At 41.0% G+C, this 20230-nt stretch overlaps 1 long non-coding RNA gene across 1 annotated transcript; it reads left to right on the plus strand.

Annotated features, from left to right (window-relative positions):
- The first annotated feature begins 3102 nt into the window (after positions 1–3102).
- LOC116422137 lies at positions 3103–11407 on the plus strand. The gene is made up of 2 exons (XR_004232702.1): positions 3103–3317; positions 11029–11407. It is a non-coding gene; the product is annotated as an uncharacterized LOC116422137 (long non-coding RNA).
- The last annotated feature ends 8823 nt before the right edge of the window (positions 11408–20230 follow it).

A 20230-nucleotide genomic window follows, 5' to 3' on the forward strand; every position in this document is an offset into this window, starting at 1 on the left:
ATGAAGAAGCTGATGGTGCAGTTATTAGAGCAACTACTTTGGATGCAGAAGGACCTGAGTTCAAATCCAGCCTCACACACTTACTATACTATATGACCCTGGGCAAGTCATTACACTCTGTTTATCTCAGTTTCCTCAATTGCAAAATAAATTGAAGAAGGAAATAGATAATCCCAAAGGGAGTCAAGAGTTGGGTATGACTGAAACAACTAAACAACAGCTTAGAAAAGTAACTGGCCTATAACAGGCTATAACAAATGTTTATCAATGGAATGATGGATGGAGGGGGAAGTGGAAGGATTAAAAGGTAGATTAAGGAGGATTAAAGAAGAATTTGGAAGGAAAAGGTATTTGGCCCAAAAAAATCAAGACAAGGAAGACAAGAGAATTAGAAGGTTAAACAAACTCAGAATGGATTGGTGAGTGGAGCAAATTGGTGAAACAGATAAAAATCTGGTGCAAGAAGAAAAGGAGGGTGTGTATAGCTATAGAGCTGAGATTAAGGAAAGGAAGTTAAGTAGGATCTTCACATTATTAAAAGGTGTAATTGGCTATAACGTCAGGCACTTAGGGCAGCTGGATGATTCAGTGGATAGAGCACTAGGTTTGGAATCAGGAAGCCTCATCTCACTTAGTTCTAGTCGGGTCTCAGATGTGTACTAGCTGTGTGTCCCTGGGCAAGTGACTTCAACCTGTTTGCCTCATTTTCTCATCTGTAAAATGAGTTGAAGGAAATGGCAAACCACTCCAGTATCTCTGCTAAGAAAACTCCAAATGGGGTCAGGAAGAGTTGGAGATGATTGAAAATAACTAAACACCAACAATCTCATTAGAACTGGGAGGGACAGAATTACAGAGTCCTAGAAGGTGAGAGCTGGAAGGGACTCCAGTGGCTAACAACCTGAAACCAACTGAACAACAACAATTTAGGGAATTTAGAACACAAGCGGTTAAAAAAAATCCCAACCAGCAGGGAGAGGAGGAAAAAGAGGTGTGCAATAGCTTTACCTCAAAAACTTTACCATATTTTATGTTTCTACCATGGCAGTAGTAGTATCCTAGGCAGAAGTGGCAAGCCCCAATCTCTTCCCTCCTGTTAGTGAAAAGTGAAAAGTCCGAGAAAGACACTTACTCCTTCTATCAAATAAATTGAGAACAAAAAAAGCCTTCATAAGAAAATAGAATAAAATTTCCAGTAGGAAGTAAGGCAGGAAGAATCACAAAAGTAGAAAAAGTAGAAACCTTGTCCAAAGGTGGGTATAGAAAGTATTTACACACAGAAAAAACAGAAAAAGAACCAACAGAACACTAGATCTCCACATCATTTAGAGAAATTTGTCTGAAAGAGAAAAACAGAATACTCTGAGAAAAACTTCCACCTTCCCCAAAAACTATCCTTAGAAACTCACAAAAATTGAAAGAAACTCCAGGAAGAATAGCAAAGAAAATAAATTAGTAATGAAGCTCTCATACTCAATAAAGAAACACAAAAACATCCCTCTATCCAACATACTAACAACAACAAAAAACTCTTGTCTTCCCTAAACATATTCCCAAAACACCAACAAAAGGAAACACCAAACCTTATCCAAAACATACCAACAACCACTCAATGCAAATTTATATGGCCAAAATAATACACCAAACAAAACACTATACCGACAAACCATAAATCTTGGGCAAAAACACATGAACACCTCACTGTGCCATAGAAAGCAAAAATCAAAAAACAAAAAAGCAATAATGTCTCAAAAAACCAAACTTCACAGATCATAATTTCGCATCTACAATTTCACCCAAACACAAATTTATCTAAAAAGCCACTTGCCAAAAATTTAAATTCAACTAAGCCATATAGTAGCACAAAACATTGCATTTAGAAACAAAAAAATCCCTAGGCCAAAAGTATACCTCAAGCACTCACCGCAACATAGCTTGGAATACATCATTTATCTACATTTTACAAACCTACAAAAGCAATGCCAAAAAATTGCCACTAGCCAATTTCGCAAAATCACAAACCTATCTATTATCATACAGCCATACATAGAATAACAAGCAAAAACGCTACGTAGCCCCAAATAAAACTCACAAGCACAAAAGCTCCAAAAACAAAATTCCATCTAACCTCAAATCCCTCACTAACATAACTGAAACAAACCCTCCATCCCTGTTACACTCAATTTCTTCATATCTGCCACTTTAGTAAAAAGCAACCCACTATCCACATGTACAAAAAAAACACAAAAGCAAAGGCCAACATTAAACAAAAAACTTCAAAACAACAACAAATGCATGCAAAATTTTAACAAAGCAACACACAACTAAAAAAACTAAGCAAATAAGCAATGGCCCATTGCAGCGTAATGGCTCAGCTGCACCACCACTTTTGAAATTAAAAAGCTTTTTATTTTTCCAAAACATTGAACAGCTTCTTCGCTAGTACTTACAAACTCTGTATTTCATTTTTCCCCTCTTCCCCATACCTCTTACAAATACTTAAGCCAATACAACCATAGCCCATATAACCCCATCCAGCCACATACATACATATTTACAGCCTGCACACACAAAAAACACAAAACCACAGCAAAAAACAACAGCCAAAAATACTATATTTACTTAGTACACTCAATTCCCATAATTTCTACTCTCTGGCCAACTCTCTTCAACATTGAACAGCGTTTAAAATCATCTCGCTTATTGAAAATCACATCCATCCAAAAGTAATCGCCATAAAATAAAAGCAAGCTCTCCCCATCTAATCAAAAAACTTTAAAATAAAAAAAAAAAAACAAAGAAAAAATCATTCCTCCCCAAAAAAAACAAATATTACCATTGCCTTAGCAAAAAAAAAAACAAAATTCTCTAAAATTTACAAAAATAACTCAAAATCATATAACACGCCTCTCCATATCTATAAACAAGCTTCCAATTTAGCCAAAACACAAACATCCTAGCAAGAAAAGTAAAACTTTCCAAGCATTACTAACACATGGCAAAACCATTCACGCTTTAAAACCTTCGCTAAAACCAACTTTAATTTATTACACAAAACATGCCACCAACAAAAATTTTAAACACCGAAAAACACAAAAACAAAATCTTTGTCTCAGGTAGATGAGGTGATAGTTAATTGATAAAAGAGAGAAGGCAAAGATGCTGAAGATTTATTTGATTTCTTTTTTTTTCTGAGCTTTTTATTAGAAACAAAAGAACAGATAGTTAACCCAAGATAAAGAGACATGATGAATTCAGCGGCCAATCGTGGCCCAAATGAACTAACTCCATCCCTGAGTCCTTGATAGAGCTGGCAGGTGAGATTGCTAAATCTCTTGCGGGGATATTTGAAAGATATCATGGAAAAATGAAACCACAAGGTTGAAAAAGGGCAAAAGTTGTCCCTATTTTTTAAAAAGGAAGCGATCATACTCTACAAACTATGGGCCAGGGCCTTGATTTTGATTTCTGGGGAAATTCTAGATGGGTTAATCAAGGGATAGTGGGTAAACAGCTGGAAAGAGAATCAGTGAAGCGTAGTTCCATGAAGAAGAGGTCATGTCAGACAACTTACTTATCTCCCGTTTTTGACAGAGAGAGTTATTTAACTTGTAAGTGAGTAGGAATGTTATAGGTGTTTTGGTTAGCTTTTTAGCAAGGATTTGAATAAAGAAACCTATACTATTTTTGTGGAGGAGATGATGAAGAGGAACCTAGATGAAAATCCAGTTAGATGGATTAAGAGCTGGCTGGGTGACCAGTTGGTCTCAAAGAATAGTTATTCAATGTCACCTTGTCTGGAGGACTCTTTGTTTTTGTTTTTGGAGGCAATTGGGATTCAGTGACTTGCCCAGGGTCACACAGTTAGTAAGTATTCAGTGTCTGAGGTCGGATTTGAACTCAGGTCCTCCTGACTTCAGGGCTAGGGATCTAACCACTGTGCCATCTAGCTGCCCCTATTTACTTATTTATTTTAATCAATGACTAGGATAAAGGTAGAGATGGAAGGCACATCAAATTAATAAATGACAGACAGCTGGGAGGGATTACTAAAACAATGATTGATTGAATCAGAGTCCCAAAAGATCTTGCCCAGCAAGAACATTGGGCTGAATTAAATAAGATGAAATTCAACTTCATAAGGACCATTGGGGAAGTATGATTAGACCAAAAAAAATTTTTTTGACAAAGATATGTATTTTTTAGTGGATCAAAAGCTCACTGTGAGTCAGCAGTGGACCGGGGTGACAATTTATTGGATTTCTTTAAGAAAGGTTTATTTTAAGAATATTCTGCCATCAGTCTGGAGTATTGTGTTCAATTCGGTATAAGCACGGAGGACAGCCAAAGAAGATTCTGGTAGCCGAGAAATAGAGCGTATTGTTCATAGAACAGCCAAGGGATCAGTGTCACTTGGTTAAAGAATATATATCCAAATAAGGTGTAGGAAGACTGGAAAGGTAGAAAGGAGCTAGACTCAAAATCCTTCAAGAGCTCTGAACATCAAACACAATGTTTTGTACTTGCTCCTAGAGACAATCACTGGAATCTATTGAGTTAGAAGGGAGACATGATAAGACATGCACTTAAAAAAAAATCACTTTAGCAGCGATTGGAGGATGTATTGGGGGGGGGGGGCAGGCTATCAGATCTGAATTGCATTGGATAGTGGCTGGAGTCACTTCCAACTCTCATTTCCACGATTCTGTAATCCTGCCCTCCACAGCTCTAATGAGATCGTTGTAGTTTAGTTATTCTCAGTCTCATCCAACTCTTTGACCCCATTTGGGGTTTTCTTGGCAAAGCTACTGGAGTGGTTTGCCATTTCCTTCATTTTACAGATGAGGAAATCGAGGTGAATAAGTGACTTGTCCAGCATTATATAGCACTGAAATATCTGAGGCTAGATTTAAACTCGGTTCTTTTTGAGTCCAGGTTCAAGGTTCTAGCCTTTGTGTCACCTCGCTGCCCAGGTGAGATTAGGGATTAGAGTTTAGCCCTCATTACATTGTCATTCATCGGTTTGGAAACCTGGTTTCGGATTCAGGTATCCAGGCAAACCACGAGGGGGCAGCAGAGTTCTAGTAGTATTCTACAAGCAAAGGGTGAGCTGCAGCCATATTGGGAAGTTAAACTTGGGTCACATTCTCCATGTCTATCCCCTTTAATCCCCTTTTCCACTCAGAATCACTCCTTTTGCCGGCTCTTTGGGGCCCATTGGGCCCATGCTCTCCGTCCTTTGCCCCCTGGTCTGGATCTTTCTTTGATATTCTTTGACCAGCGTTATTACCAGTGGTATAAACCGAGACCTAATGTGAAGACTAGGATTTAAGCCTCCAGCACACTTGTATTGTGGCTTTGAATGGGTCCCTTGCCTTGCCTTCTTTGGATTTTAACTTATTTCTCGATATAAAGAGAGGATTTACTTAGATGACCCCAGGGTTCCCATCCTGCACATAGCAGAGCTACAGGGATGATGGTGCAATGAGGAGGAAGAGCACTGGGTTGGGAGTTGAGAGCCCTGGTTCCACATCTACTTGTTTATTTCCTCCTTCAGCATTCACCTCTGCAAAGTAAATATGGACTAGCTGATTTTGGAGGTCCTTTCGTGTTCTAAATCTAGAATATCTCGCTGATAATATTCCCAGATAACAGTCCTACATTATGTACTAAGCCTTGTAGGAGCAGGGTGGGAAAAGTTCTAGAAGTGGGAATCTTGGTTCCCTGGAAGGGCAATTGGGAAAGGTCTTGAGGGACTGGGAGCATTGCAGGGATATCGTTCTGAATCTATGAACAGGTGACTTTGACTCCTACCCAGGACCACCTTGGAGAGGGCTGGTGAAGGAGGCTGGGAGCACAGGGCCTAGCACAGAGCAGGTGCTTAATAAATGATTGACTGATGGGAAGGTATGAGAAACCATGGTGTTCTAGGAGGCCACAGTCACTGCTGACTCCTATTTCCTACCACACCCAACTAAGGTTCATAAAATGTATAGGACTCTGGCCTAGCTCTGAACTCTTCTAGCTCTAATGGCTGAAGAAAGACATTTGTTGTAAAGTCTTGTTAGAGGGCCATGTGAGCTGGGATAAGGAGCTTTGAGTTCTTCACAGTCCTATCAACTCTCCTCTCTCTCCTATCAAAATTCCTGTTTCTTTTGTCTCTCTGACTCCCTGTTCTAAACTCAGCTTTTCAGTGTTCTCTGGACCAAGTCATAGTTACCCAGGATCTTTGAGCTGGAAAGAATATTTGAATAGAAGATGTCAGAGCTGAGAGGGCTCTTAGAACAGGGAATGTCAGAACTGGGAGGGCCCTTAAAACACCAGATATCAGACCTGGGAGGATCTTTAGAACATAGGATATTAAAGCTGGGGGGGCCCTTAGAACACAAGATATCAGAACTGGGAGGGCCCTTAGAACCCAGGAGGTCAGAGCTAGGAGGGCCCTTAGAACTCAGGAGGTCAGGGGAAGATCCTTCATCCCTTCTAATCCAAGTCCCTCATTTTCATCAGAGCAAGCTGAAGCCCAGAGAAGGGCAGTCATTTGCCACGAGCTTTCAGCCATTTGCTGGCCAGACAGGGACTTAAGATAGATTTCGGCTTCCCTCTCCAGTCTCCTTCCACTTCAGCTCCCAGCTTCCTCCAGCCCTCCTCCCCCAACAACAGGTGGGACCAAACGGGACAACCCCACCCAATCCTATAAAACCTCCAGGGGTGACATGTGTAACCAAAGTCCCTCTCCTGCCCCCTCCCCCCCCCTCAAACTTTTCTGTTTCCCCAGCTCTAGCTCACCCTTACAAGGAAATTTGGGCCCCAATCCCCTCTCCCAACCAGGGTAATTAGGAAGAAACCTTTAAAACTCCCTCAATCCAGGTCTCCCTCAACCAATTTAAAACTGTCTAACCCCCCTCCTCTCCCTCAAGGTGGGCTCCTTACTTTAAAAAAGGGAAAACCAAGTGAGGAAAGGAAACAACTTCACCACCCAAAACAAAACAAACTTCCCACCGCACTAAATCTAAAAAACTCAAAAGGGGTGAAAACTTCCCTAAAATCTCTGAACCTGAACAAAACTCTCATTTCCCTCACTCAGCCCTTTCTTCCAGGACCAGCCCCTTTCACACCATTTCACAAACCCATCAAAACCTACATAAAAATTGGCCCCAATTTATAAAACTCCAAACATTGGGCAAACCATGAAACCACCTGGGACTTAAAAAGGAAAAGGGGAAAAACAACCATTCACATCAAAACAAATCCCCCAAAAAAAAAAAAAAAAAAAGGGTAGAAATAGAGGGGACTTTCCCTCTCCCTTTCAACAAAACCATTTAATCTTCCTCTCCATTCCCTTTTGGGCCCTTTAGACCCTCCTGGGCACTCAGTTTCCTCCTCTAAAAGGAGGATGAGGGGGTGGGACTGGATGGGCCCTGAGGTCTGTGCCAGCTCTGAAACTTGGGTCCCCCAGGCCAGGCGCCTCCAGAGCTTCCCAGGTCTTCAATAGAGGGTCAGCGCCGCTGCTGACGCGGACGATGGGCTACTGTCTGCAGGCTGACATTGAACTGGCACGGCTACAGGACAAACCTGCCGCTTCCGGGGCCTCAGCTGAGGCCTGGCTGGGAAGCCCGGTGCTGGCGTTGTTCCCATTCCCTGCCCTTGTTAATTGTCTCCCTGGCACTGCCCTCTGTGGATGTGTGTGAATCTCTCTCTGTTTCTCTCCGTCTCTGTTTCTGTCTCTGTCTCTCTCTCTCCCTCCCTCTCTTTCTCCCTTCCTCTCTCCCTAGCCCTCTCCCTCTCTCTTTCTCTCTTCTTCTCTCTCTCTCTTCCCCCTTTCCCTCTCCCTCTCTCTCTCCCTCTCCCCCTCTCCCTTTCCCTCTCTCTTTCTCCCTTCCTTTCTCCCTCCTCTTTTCTTTACCTCTCTTCCCTCCTTTCCCTCTCCCTCCCCCTTTCCCTCTCCCTCCCTCTCTCTCCCTCTCTTCTCTTTCTCTCTCTCATCCCCCTTTCCCTCTCCCTCCTCCCCTCCCCCCCTCCCTCCCATCTCCCCCATTTCCCCTCCTCACCTCATACCAAACATCCCTCCCCTCCCTCATTTCCAACCTCTTGTCCTAAGGTTTTTTATGCTTCTCTCCCAAGTAGAGATAAACTTTAATTTGGAAAACAGAGAAAACCCAAAACGGCAAGGGGCAAAGGAAAACTTTCTCCTTCCTCAGGGATAACCTCCCTTAAACAAAACCCTACCTAAATATTTTTCCCCTAAACATGGGCAAGAAGGAATAGCTCTCTAATCTCTCTAAACATTAATCAACTCATTATTATTTTAACCTCAACCTAATTTTTTTGAAAATAATCCAGTCTACCAGGTCTCTTACTTAACCCCAGCACAGACCCTAAAGGCTAACCCCCCCTCCCCAACATTAAACACCAAATTCCCCTCCCAGGAAAGGATGATGGAAACAAGGTAGTCTGGGGAATAAATAGGAAGTCCTCTGTGAACTCAATACCGGAACATCTTTAACAAGGGAAAACTTTCCTGACCGGAGGGATCAACTCTAGCTGTGTCACTATCTAACACTCACTTCTCCTCTCTGCTTTATTTATAAATACCATTTGGGGAAAGGATCCCAACCCTCCTTTCTAAATCTTTCTTCCTCCCCCAAAAAAGGCCATCAACAAGCAAATGGCTTTCGGCCCTCAGCCCCCAGGGCTGGCTGCACAGGGCATATGTCCTGGGGCCCTTCCTCCTGAAAATGGATGGCTATCAGGATGACCAGCCCCATTGGGAGAGGAAAGGAGTTAACCGGAGAAATTAAACCTGGGGGAAAGGGAAATTCCATATATGGCCTTCCACTTCCTCCCAAATCCCCAAACCCAGAACTTTTTTTCTCTGAGTCCTCATACCTAAGGACTGGAAGCCAGGATAGTGAATTAGGCTTCCTGGGTCCCTCACTTTCATGATTTATTTAAAAGGTTGTTACAACCGGAAAACTGGAAACCCCTAAAAAGAGAATATCAGACTCCCTTTAGAACAGGATTCAAACAAACCTAGAAACAATTCCTGGGGGTTTTAAACCAGGATGTCAACTGGGGACCCTTAGGACCAGGAGTCAACTGGGAAGGCCCTTGGGAAAGGGGTCAGAGCCGGAGGCCCTTAGAACCAGGATGCAGAGCCGGGAGGGCCCTTGAATCAGGGGGAGGGTTCAGGAGCCGGGGGAAGGCCCTTAGAATCCAGGAGGTCAGAGCCAGGAGGACCCTTAGGACCCAGGATGTCAGAGCTGGAAGAGTCCTTAGAACACAGGATGTCAGAACTAGGAAGAGCTTTAGAACATGGAATGCCAACTGGGAAGGTCCTTAGAACATGGGATGTCAGATGGGAGAGTCCTTAAAATGTGGGATATCAGAGTTAGGAGGGCCCTTAGAGATCATCTATCCCCATGCCCATACTGATGAAAAAACCGAGATCTTGTGAGACTTGTCCAAGATTCCATACATAGTCAATGGCCCATGGAAATCATTTACCTCTAAAGCCTGAGAACCCCTCACTTGCTAGGAAGAGGAAGGGGGATTGAAGAAGGATCATCCATGGCTCCCTCATTCCAGTCCTCACTGTCTCTTGAGCAGAATGGAAACTCCCCAGAAACTGGTCCCACGCCCTGAGGTCCGGGGGCCTGTAGCTTCTGAGATTCCCCCTCTGTCCCAGGAGGCAGGGGACCCGGTCCTGGCCCAGGCCACTGACAGCAGCCTCTTCCTTTCCTGGCTGAGAAGTTGTTTTCACATTCCTGAGGCCTGTGTCACCCTCACCACCACTGCTGGCCAACAGCCTTCACTTCCTTCCTGCGCTCTCTTTGCTGGGAGGGTTAGGGAGCCTGACCATGCTCATCTCTTTCTTCCCTTCCCCAATGCTAGGGCTTGCCCCCCAACGTGGCCCAGAAGGAAGTGGGGGACACTGAAGATTTCCTGGTCCTTCCCCCATGGCCTAAGATTCTAAAGGATTTGCTCCTGGGCTATGGGTGGTCTGATTATGGGTCCCCATTATTTCCAAGGCTGAGCAGGCTGAGCCAGACCAGGAGTACCCAACTCATCCCATGTTCTCCAACAGTCTCTGCCTCCTTGTAGGGTCTTACCCAGGCTTGGGCCCCTAAGAAGTTCTCTGCTGACCCTTGATGCATTGAAATGAAGAGCAGACCATAGGGCAGGATAGTCCGCAGCTCCCACTACCCTACCGCTTTATCTCCTGGGAGATAGGTCATTGATAAAGAGGAGGCTCCATTTAAAGCAAAACATTTTGCAAAGAAGTAGAAACAAAGCAGATTCCTGTCAACTGGGGAATGACTAAACAAGATATGGTACAGGAAGGTAAAAGAATATTATTGGGGTATAGAGGCAGCTAAGCCCAAAGTCAGGAAACCCTGATTTCAAATCCAATCTCAGATACTTACTAACTGAATGATCCCAAGCATTGGCTCAGTTTCCTTACTTGTAAAATAAAGATAATGATAGCTCTTCTATCATTATAGGATCAGATGACATAATATAAAGTTCTTAGCATAGTGCCTGGTGCATAGTAGGTGCTTAATAAGTGCTTATTTCCTTTGCTCATCTGATTGTGGATTGGTTTCAGTCATGGCCAACTCTTCATGGCCCATTTGGGGGTTTTCTTGACAAAGATATCAGAATGATTGGCCATTTTCTTCTCTGGCTCATTTTCCAGATAAGGAAGCTGAGGCAAATAGTGAAATACAGCCAGTAATTTTCTGAGATCAGATTTGAACTCAGATTTTTCTGATTTTAAATCTGACTCTGAGCCACACCTACATAGTAAGTGCAATATAAATGCTTATTCCCTCCCTCCCTACTGTCATAAACAATGACAAATGTGGGCTTTTCTCTGGGACCTTTGGAGTGAGAAGCAAGAAGAAATGCTGTGGGTCCCTGGGTGGGAAGAGGAAAAGTAGCAAGAACTTGGTTATTCTATCTACCCACCCAGACACTGTGAGGCCTTGAATATGTGCTGTTTCTGTCCCTATCTTCTCAACTCAGATGAAGAAGTGCTGGAGACATGGAAGAATAATCCACAGTCCCCCTCAACGACCAGAACCAGCAACAGCAGGAGGAGGAAGCCCTAAGGGGCAAATTGATTGACCCAGCCCAACAATAACTATATTGATTCCAGCAGCTGAGAGACCAGATCCTGCAATCAAGAATTATGCCACAAGTGAACTTATTCCCTAAGAAGCAAGTCTCCATATTCACCAAGACATCTATAGCAGCACTTTTTGTAATAGCAGAGCTGTGTATAAAGTAGATACTATTGACTGGAGAATGGCTAAACAAATTATTGCACACAAATGTGATAAAATATTCTTATATTGTGATAAATAATAAATATGATTAATAAAGAAAAGCATAGAAAGACTTACAAGGCCTTTAACAGACTGAAATAATCAGAGCCAAGAAAACTACACACACACACACACACACACACATACACACAGACACACATAGTGACTACCACAATGTAAATAGAAAGAACAATTTCAAAGCAAGTGAAAGTGAATGCTGAAAAATTACAAAGAAGCAGCATGGCTCTAAAAAGAGATAAAAGAAGAAATCTCAACTCCTTTGTAGAGATGAAAGCAGATATTGCATATATTTTCCAGATTTTTCTCAATGTATTGATCAGTTTTGCTGATTTTTTTTCTTCTTTTTTTCTTTCTAAAAAATTCTTTGATATACAGAATGACTCTCTTATAGGTGGGGAGAAGGGGACCAATGGTGGGAGACATTTAAGAGAGATTTTTTAAAGATCAAAAAAAAATATTTTAAAAATATATGATTCTATTTTTCCCAGGAACTAAATGGATGAATAGAAAGGAGAGCACATTCAACCTGGTTATGGCTTGTCGTAATTTTTCCTTTGTAAAAAAGAAAAAAGAAATAAAAAACAAAGGAGTGAAGGATATAGAGAAGCACGGGGAGACATAGACAGTGATAGATGCAGAGTGAAATCAGCAGAACCAGGAAAACAATATACACAGTGACTACTATGATGCATATAGAAAGAATAACAAAACAAAGGCAATTCTTACGGAGAAAGGACCCCTAGGTTAGCTAAGAATAATGGATCTCACCAGCTGCATAGAAGGAGACTGGGTGTCCAGTAGATAGTGTTTCCATTTGATCCTTGTATTGAAAGAAAGGACTAGAGTGGATTGGAAAGAGTCCTGGATTCAGAGTCAGATCTAAATTTGAGTTTCAATTCTGCCACTAATTTAGCCTACAACTCTGACAAATAAAATTTCTATAAGTCTCAATTTCCTTACCTGTAACATGATGGGTTTGGGTCAGATGACCTCTAACTCTACCATAGTGGATTCCTTGAGTCAGGAAGATCTGAGTTCAAATTTGACCAAACATTTATTAATGGTGGAAAAGTCATTTAGTTACTGTCTGCCTTACTTTCCTCAACTATAAAATGAGGATGATAATAATAATAGTACTCATCTCACAGGGTTGTTTCAAGGATCAAATGAAACAATATCTGTAAGCTTTATATCATGGTGTCTAGAATATAGTAGGCATTTAATAAATATCTATTTCATCCCCCTTCCTCCCTCCCTTCCTTCATTCCTCTCTTCTTTTTTTTCCTCCCTTCCATCCTTTCTTGCTTCCTCTCCTCCTATTTTCCTTCCTTCCTTCCTTCTTTCCTTCCTTCCTTCCTTCCTTCCTTCCTTCCTTCCTTCCTTCCTTCCTTCCTTCCTTCCTCCCCCCTCCCTCCATCCCTCTCTTCTTTCCTTCCTTCCTTCTTTCAGCTCTTTTTTTCCCTCCCTTCTATTCTTTCTTGCTTTCTCCCTTCCTATTTTCCTTCCTTCCTTCCTCTCCTTCCTCTCTTCCTTTTTTCCTCCCTTCAATCCTCTCTTGCTTCCTTTCTTCTTATTTTTTTCCTTCCTTCCTTCCTCTCTTCTTTTTTTCTTCCTTCCATCCTTTCTTGCTTTCTCCCTTCCTATTTTCCTTCCTTCCTTCTTTCCTCTCTTCCTTTTTCCTACTTTCCATCCTCTCTTGCTTCCTTTCTTCCTATTTTTTTCTTTCCTTCCTTCCTTCCTTCCTTCCTTCCTTCCTTCCTTCCTTCCTTCTACCTAAAGTCCCTCTTATATTTTATTTCTCTTCCCAAAACCCTTCCAATTCAATTTGAAACAAAGGGTTCAGAAGGTTCCCTCCAAGTGATGTAAAGATAAAATGTTCCTTGCATATTGGAAAAAACAAGGAATTTTAATCCAAGGCCGCCCAACTCAGAATCTTTCACAAGTGGTCTTTTCCATTCCCTATAACCCCTTCTACTTGACTTCTGTAATCCTCCCCTTTCCCCTGGACAGGAAACCTCCTCTGATATAACAACCAAGGGAATAATAAAGTCTTTTGAACTGACTATGGAAAAAAAAAATGAACTGACTATGGAACTGTTCAATGGGGGCTAATGGAACCTGCCCCTGTCCTTCCACAGAATCATGGAATCTGGAGTAGGAAGGGATTTTCAAGATTGTTTAGTCCAAGTCCTTTCACTGGAATCCCGGAAAAGAAAATTTAAAGGGTTTCCACAGATAAAATGCAGAAATGTTTGGTTCCCCCCCGCTCTCAATAACTGTTCTTTCTCGATTTTCAATCCCCCTTCCTCCACTGGGTGTCAAGGCACCAAGTCTACTTGTGCCCTCACAAAGCAAAAGGTACGGTATCCCAGTCCAGGAACCAGGATAGGAGGGGGCTTTGGGGGGCACTCCAGCCCAGCAACCAGGATAGGAGGGGGCTTTGGGGGGCACTCCAGCCTAGCAACCAGGATAGGAGGAGGTTTTGGGAGGTGTCCCAGCCCAGGAACCAGGATAGGAGGGGGTTTGGGGGGTACCCCATCCCAGGAACTAGGATAGGAGGGGGTTTGGGGAGGTGTCCCAGCCCAGGAACCAGGATAGGAGGGGGTTTGGGGGGTACCCCATCCCAGGAACTAGGATAGGAGGGGGTTTGGGGAGGTGTCCCAGCTCAGGAACCAGGATAGGATGGGTTTTTAAGAAAGTTGTTTCACTCACTCACAACTTCCAGCCCCCTGCCTTTGGGCAGGTCATTATTTAAACCTCATAAATGCTCGACTTGTCCCATCCCTTGGCTTGTCAGAGCTGGAGGGTGGGCACTTATGGCACCAGGGAGGGGAATTGGGGAGTCAGACTAGTAAGAGACAGGGAGCAGGGAGGAAACCAGGTAAAAACTGAGCAGAGCAGGTCCTGGCAGGTCACCTGTCTTTCCTCCTCCCTGACCTGAGTTTCCCTGGGATATTTGTTCCTCCTTCGCTCTAACCCAGAGCTTTCTGGGTAAACCCAGACTTGGTGGTCAATCCTGGCATCAGTGGCCTTGGGAACCTGGGTTGAAATTCCAGCTGTGCTGTTTGTTAGCTGTATGATCAGGAGCCCTTCCAGGACCCCAGGACCTTCCTTATATCATGAGGGGACCCCAAGGTCCCTTCCTACCATCCTCTGCTCGGTGACTCGGAGGCTGGGAAGCTCCCATCCACCATGGCTTTTTCTCCTTGCCCTTCCTCAGGGTATCCATGCTTTCCCTGTGTCCTGGGCAACGCGACAAGGAGAGCTTCTCAGGAGAATGGTTAATGATGGGAGCTTGTCCCAACCTGGATAGACAGGCTTAGCTGCCCCAGTCACTCTAATCTTTCTCCTTGGAGGCAGCTTAGCTCTTGGCATCGCCTAAGTGGGCGGAATTCCCCAGAACCACCTAGACAGCCCAGTCCCCAACCCCTGATTCCCCGAATCCCTGGGCCTCCCCTCCCTGCCAAAGCACTGTGGGTGGGGTAAGGGCCCTGCTTTGGTGCCTTGGGGGAGGGGTTGTGTTCTGGGTGGTGGTTAGGGGACAGGTTCTATTCTAGGTTTGACATTAGGATAAACTCTAAACAATTAGAGGTTTCCCAACGTTGTTGCCCCAGGAGGCAGTAAGTTCCTTATTAATGGAGGAGGGGGATTTTTCAAATCAGGGCTGTCAGCTAACCGATATAATAATAATAACAATAACACTTATTTAGCCCTTACTATGTGTCAAAAATTGTACAAAGCACTGCAAAATTGTGATTTCATTTGAATCCTCACAACAATCATGAGAAGTACGTGCTGTTATTATCCCACTTTACAAATGAACCAACTGAGGCAGGCACAGGCTAAGTAACTTGCCCAGGATCACAGAGTACCAATGTACTCTGGAAAAGCCTAACTCTAAATCCTGCCTCATATACTTCCTGACTATTCAGCCCTAAGCAAATAAAAGATGCTTCACAAACTGCTGCAGAAATAGGAATGCTTATTATTATTAGAGGTGCTATGGAGATGATGTCTGCTCTAGGACATGTTAAATTCCCTCTGAGGTCTCCTGTACCCCCAAAATGCTGAGATTTTACAATGCAGGTCTGTTCTACTTTTGTCTCAGGAGTTGTACCAATAAGAATCAAAAAACGTTTGATTAGTTGATTGTTTGGTCCTACCAATCATAACCCCTTCCCCCGCCATCAGCGATACCTTCCAGCCCATACCTGTGGGTTGCATAGTACCTGGTCGGGTGGCGCCTTTCCTTGGAGTCTGGAGCTCCACCACCACAGACCTGCTGGATGCTATCTACTTCAATTCATTGAATTATCTAAGCATAAAGTGCTATGAACCTTCAGCTAATACTTTTGCTATTACTATACTTTTTGATAGGAGAGGGGATTGTTTCTGAAGCGAGACCAAAAGGAATGGGAATAGTGACAGAAAGAGGGCTTCCTGAAAGAAAGAATTCTGGGAAGATGACAGAGGTCAGGAAACTTTCCACTCTCCAAATTTTCTCCACACAAAGAAAGACAGAGCATTGCCTCAGAGCAGCAGAAATAAACACGGGGTAAAGTAATTGTTCTCCAAGGACAATTTGAGAAAAACTCAGGAAAATCCTGACCTACAGGTGTAGAGGTGAAGTGCAGTGTGCACTTAGTGAAGTGCAAATACTCTTGAACAACAAGCCCCAGGGTCAGCTGGGTAGTGACCTTAGAAACTTTCATTTTGCAGAAAGTATGGGGAGCTTATGAATGAGTTGGAGAAGACAGGAGGATCTTCCACTGTCAAGAGATGCCAAGGATAGCTATTTTGGGGAAGAACTAGCACAGAACTGGTGAGTACAGGAGTCAGGGGCAGGGACCTTGTAGCTGAGGGAGCTTGCAAGAGAGCAAAATCTCTGGTTTCAGTTCTGGTGTAGAGAGAACAATTGTAGTTTGTAACTACCTGAGGGACAGCAGGAAGCAAGGTATTTGCAGGACAGTGTGGCTGGTCGTGCCTTGGGTGTGGAGAGGAGAACCTAAGGTTGGGCTCAGAGACAGACCTCAGAGAATAATAATAAGAAGGCCCTGAGATTTGGGGTATCATTCCCCCCACTTTGGGACTAAACTTGATTACCTAATAGTTGCTAAAAATAAATAAACAAATGAATGAACGAATGAGTAAATAAAAATAAGGAAGCAAAGAAGAAAGAATCCAACCATAGATAGTTGCTATGGGAAGAGAAAAGATCTGGATTCATATTCAGATAATGAAGACAATGAAGCCAAAAAAGCCAGTTTTTTTTTAGATTTATTTTTAAATTTTTATTTAGTTTTAATACATATTGTTTTATGAATTATGTTGGGAGAGAAAAATCAGAGCAAAAGGGAAAAACCATGAGAGAGATTTAAAAAAATAAGTGAACATAGCATGTGTTGTTTACGTTCATATTTTCTTCTTAGTTCTTTTTCTGGTTGCAGGTGCTATTTTCTGTCCAAAGTCTATTGGTTTTGCTTTGGATCACTGAACTACTGAGAAGAACCAAGACTTTGATAGTTGATCATCCCACATTCTTGCTGTTATTGTGTACAATGTGCTGCTTGTTTCGTTCGGCATCCGTTCATGAAAATTTTTCCAGGCCTTTCTATAATCAACTATTTCATCATTTTTGTATAGAACAATAATATTCCATTACCTTTGTGTAACACAACTTGCTCAATCATTCCCCAATTGATAGGCATCCACTCCTTTTTCCAATTCTTTGCTAACACAAACAGTTGCTACAAATATTTTTGCATATGTGGGTCCTTTTCCCTTCTTTATGATTTCCTTTGGACCCAGACCCAGTAATAACACCGCTGGGTCAATGGTATGCACAGTTTTAAAGCCAGTCCTTTTTCAACAAGAAACATCAAATGGTCCCAAACAAAAAAAAAATAATTCCTGGGAGTACTTTAAAAGGACTTTAAAAACCAAATAAGAGAGACTGAAGAAAAATAGAAAAAAAAAAATAAGAGCCATTCAAGAATATCAAGAAAATGAGGAAAAAATAAAAGTCAGCCAAATTGAAATAGAGAACCAAAAACTTAAGGAAGAAAATAATTCTTTTAAAACTGAAATAGAGCAAGAGGAAGATAATAACATTCTAAGATACCAAGAAAACACAATACAAAATCAAAAGAATGAAAAAATAGAAGAGAAAGTGAAATATTTCATTAGGAAAGCAATTGATCTGCAGAATAGATCAAGGACAAATAACATCAGAATAGTCAGACTACCTGTAAATTATGATTAAAAAAAAGAATCTTGATACACTATTATGAGGAATTAATTATTAAGAAAAATTGTCCTGAAGTTCTAGAACAAGATGGCAAAACAGAAATAGAAAAAATTCACTGAACACCACCTGAAAGAGATCACAGGAGGAAAGCTTACAGGAATGTCATAGCCAAGTTTCAAAGATCCCGAGTTAAGAAGAAAATATTGGAAACCGCAAGGAAAGAAGCAATTTAAATATTATGGAGCTACAATAAGGATTACACAAGACCTAGCAGCTACTATGCTGAAGAACCATAAATCTTGGGATACTATATTCTGTGGAGTAAAAGAGTTGGGGTAATGTCTAACAATAACTTACCCAGCAAAGTTAAGTTTAATGCTGAATAAAAAAAACAAACATTTAATGGATTGAAAGACTTTCAAGTTTTCATGACAAAAAATTCCAGGACTTAAGGGAAAATTCGACATATAGAATCCAAGAGAAATATAAGATAAATATTAAAAACCAATTGTAAGGGACTCAATAAGATCAAAAGGTTTACTTTGTAAATGTGAAAATACTTTTATGATCGCTATCATTATTCGAGTAGTTTGAAAGAAAGGCTTGTGCTGAATGGCTTGTGATAGAGTGATTCTATACAAGTAAAACTGAATAGAGGAAGGTATAAAAAGGAGTGATTATCTTATACAGATGAGATATGAAAAGTAAAGTTGATACAGAAGAAGCTAGCTAGCAAGAGAAATAATAGGAAGTGATGGAACCTTACTCTTACTGGGAATGGTTTAAAGAGGGAAAGGGATAGGTTGGGGAGAGTGGATAAAGAAGGGACTTTTAAAGAGATGGTTAGATTAAAGAATAGAAAGGAAAGGTAGAAGATAGAAATAAAGCAGAGGAGTAAGGAGATATAGGGTAAAAGGGGTGAGGACAGTGAAGAAAAAAATAGAAGGAGGAAAATACACAAGTAATTATAGCTTAGAATGTGAATAGGAAAAATTTACCCATAAAATAGAAATGGATAGCAGATTAAAATTCAAGTCAGCAACATGTTGCTTTCAGGAACCATTATAAAAATGAGAGATACACACAAAGATAAATTAAAGAGCAGGGTAGGATAAATTAAAGGAGTAGAATTTATTGTGTATAAAAAGCAGGGATAATAATAATAATAACTTTTCAAATAAAGTTAAAGTTAAAATAGGATCAATCAAAAGTGAAAAATAAAGAAACTATACTGTGTGTCAGTAATATTATTCAATATTGTTTTAAACAATTTAAAATACTTAGTATAAAATACATGAGCATATTCCTGCCAAAACAGACAGAGGAACTGTATGAACATAAACATAAAACACTTTTTATATAAATAAACTCAATCTAAATAATTTAAGTAATATTTATTGTTCATGGGTAGGCAACATTTTTTTAAATAGCAATTTTATCAAACAAATCTATTTATTTAATGTTACCCCAATTAAATTACTAAAAATAATTACTGAGTTAGGAAAAAAATAACAAAGTTCGTTTGGAAGACAAAAAGGTCAGGAACTTCAGAGAAACTAGGGTAAAGGTTATTAAGGAAGTTGATTCAACAATATTAGACTTTAAACTCTATGATAAGGGAGAATGTTGTTGAGGTATAAAAAGGATAATTTCCATTATTTTAAATTAAAATTTTCTTGTATAAATAAAACCTAAGTAAGCAATAATAGAAGAATGCAGAAAATTGGGGAGAAAACTTTCATAGACAATCAGATAGGATGTGATTAGACGGGAATATTGTGTGGTATAGGGAATGATGAGCTGGTTGATTTAGAAAATATGGAAAGGCTTGGATCTATGAAGGAAGATGTTCTCTACCTTCAGAGAAACAGATCATGAGTGGAAATAAGCATGGTATAGTATTACATATGCATATGGATGTATATGTTTCTAGCTATGGTATATGGCAGAACATGAGAGGATTCAATATAAAACAATTTCCTTTTCAAGAAAATCTACATGATTATGTGTGTATATATATATATATATATATATATATATAAATATATATATATTTTTTTTTCCATGATTAATTGTAGGAGCAGGAGGAAGGAGGAAGAAAAATAAAATAAAAAGTGTGCAGCAGAGAACTAAAGAAAACTAACAAGAAAGCAAAGTTGGGCACCTTTGAAAATAATGTGTAGAATATATCATGTAGATTTTCTTGAAAAGGAAATTGTTTTATATTGAATCCTCTCATGTTCTGCCATATATGTGACAATTTTTTCTTTTCTCATTTGTATTTGTTTAAAATTTTTAAAAATTATATAAAGAAAGCCTTAAAGCACTATATAAATGATATTATTATATTTACAAATGCTCATTATTTTATTTATACATTCATTCTGAAAAAAAGAGGGCTTTTCTTCCTCTCTTCTCTTTTCCTTCCTCTCCCCTCCTTCTTTCTCTCCTTTCTCTGTTCTTCTTTTTGTTCTCCTCTTCCTCTCCCTCCTTTTCCTTCTCCTTCGCCTCTTCCTCTTCTTCTTCCTCCTCCTCCTTCCTCTCTGTTTCTGTCTGTCTCTGTCTGCCTGTCTGCTTGTGTCTCTGTCTCCATTTATTTCCTTTTGTATATGTGTCTTTCACTCTATATCTT

This window comes from Sarcophilus harrisii, chromosome 3, assembly GCF_902635505.1.
Source record: "Sarcophilus harrisii chromosome 3, mSarHar1.11, whole genome shotgun sequence".
NCBI lineage: Eukaryota > Metazoa > Chordata > Mammalia > Dasyuromorphia > Dasyuridae > Sarcophilus > Sarcophilus harrisii.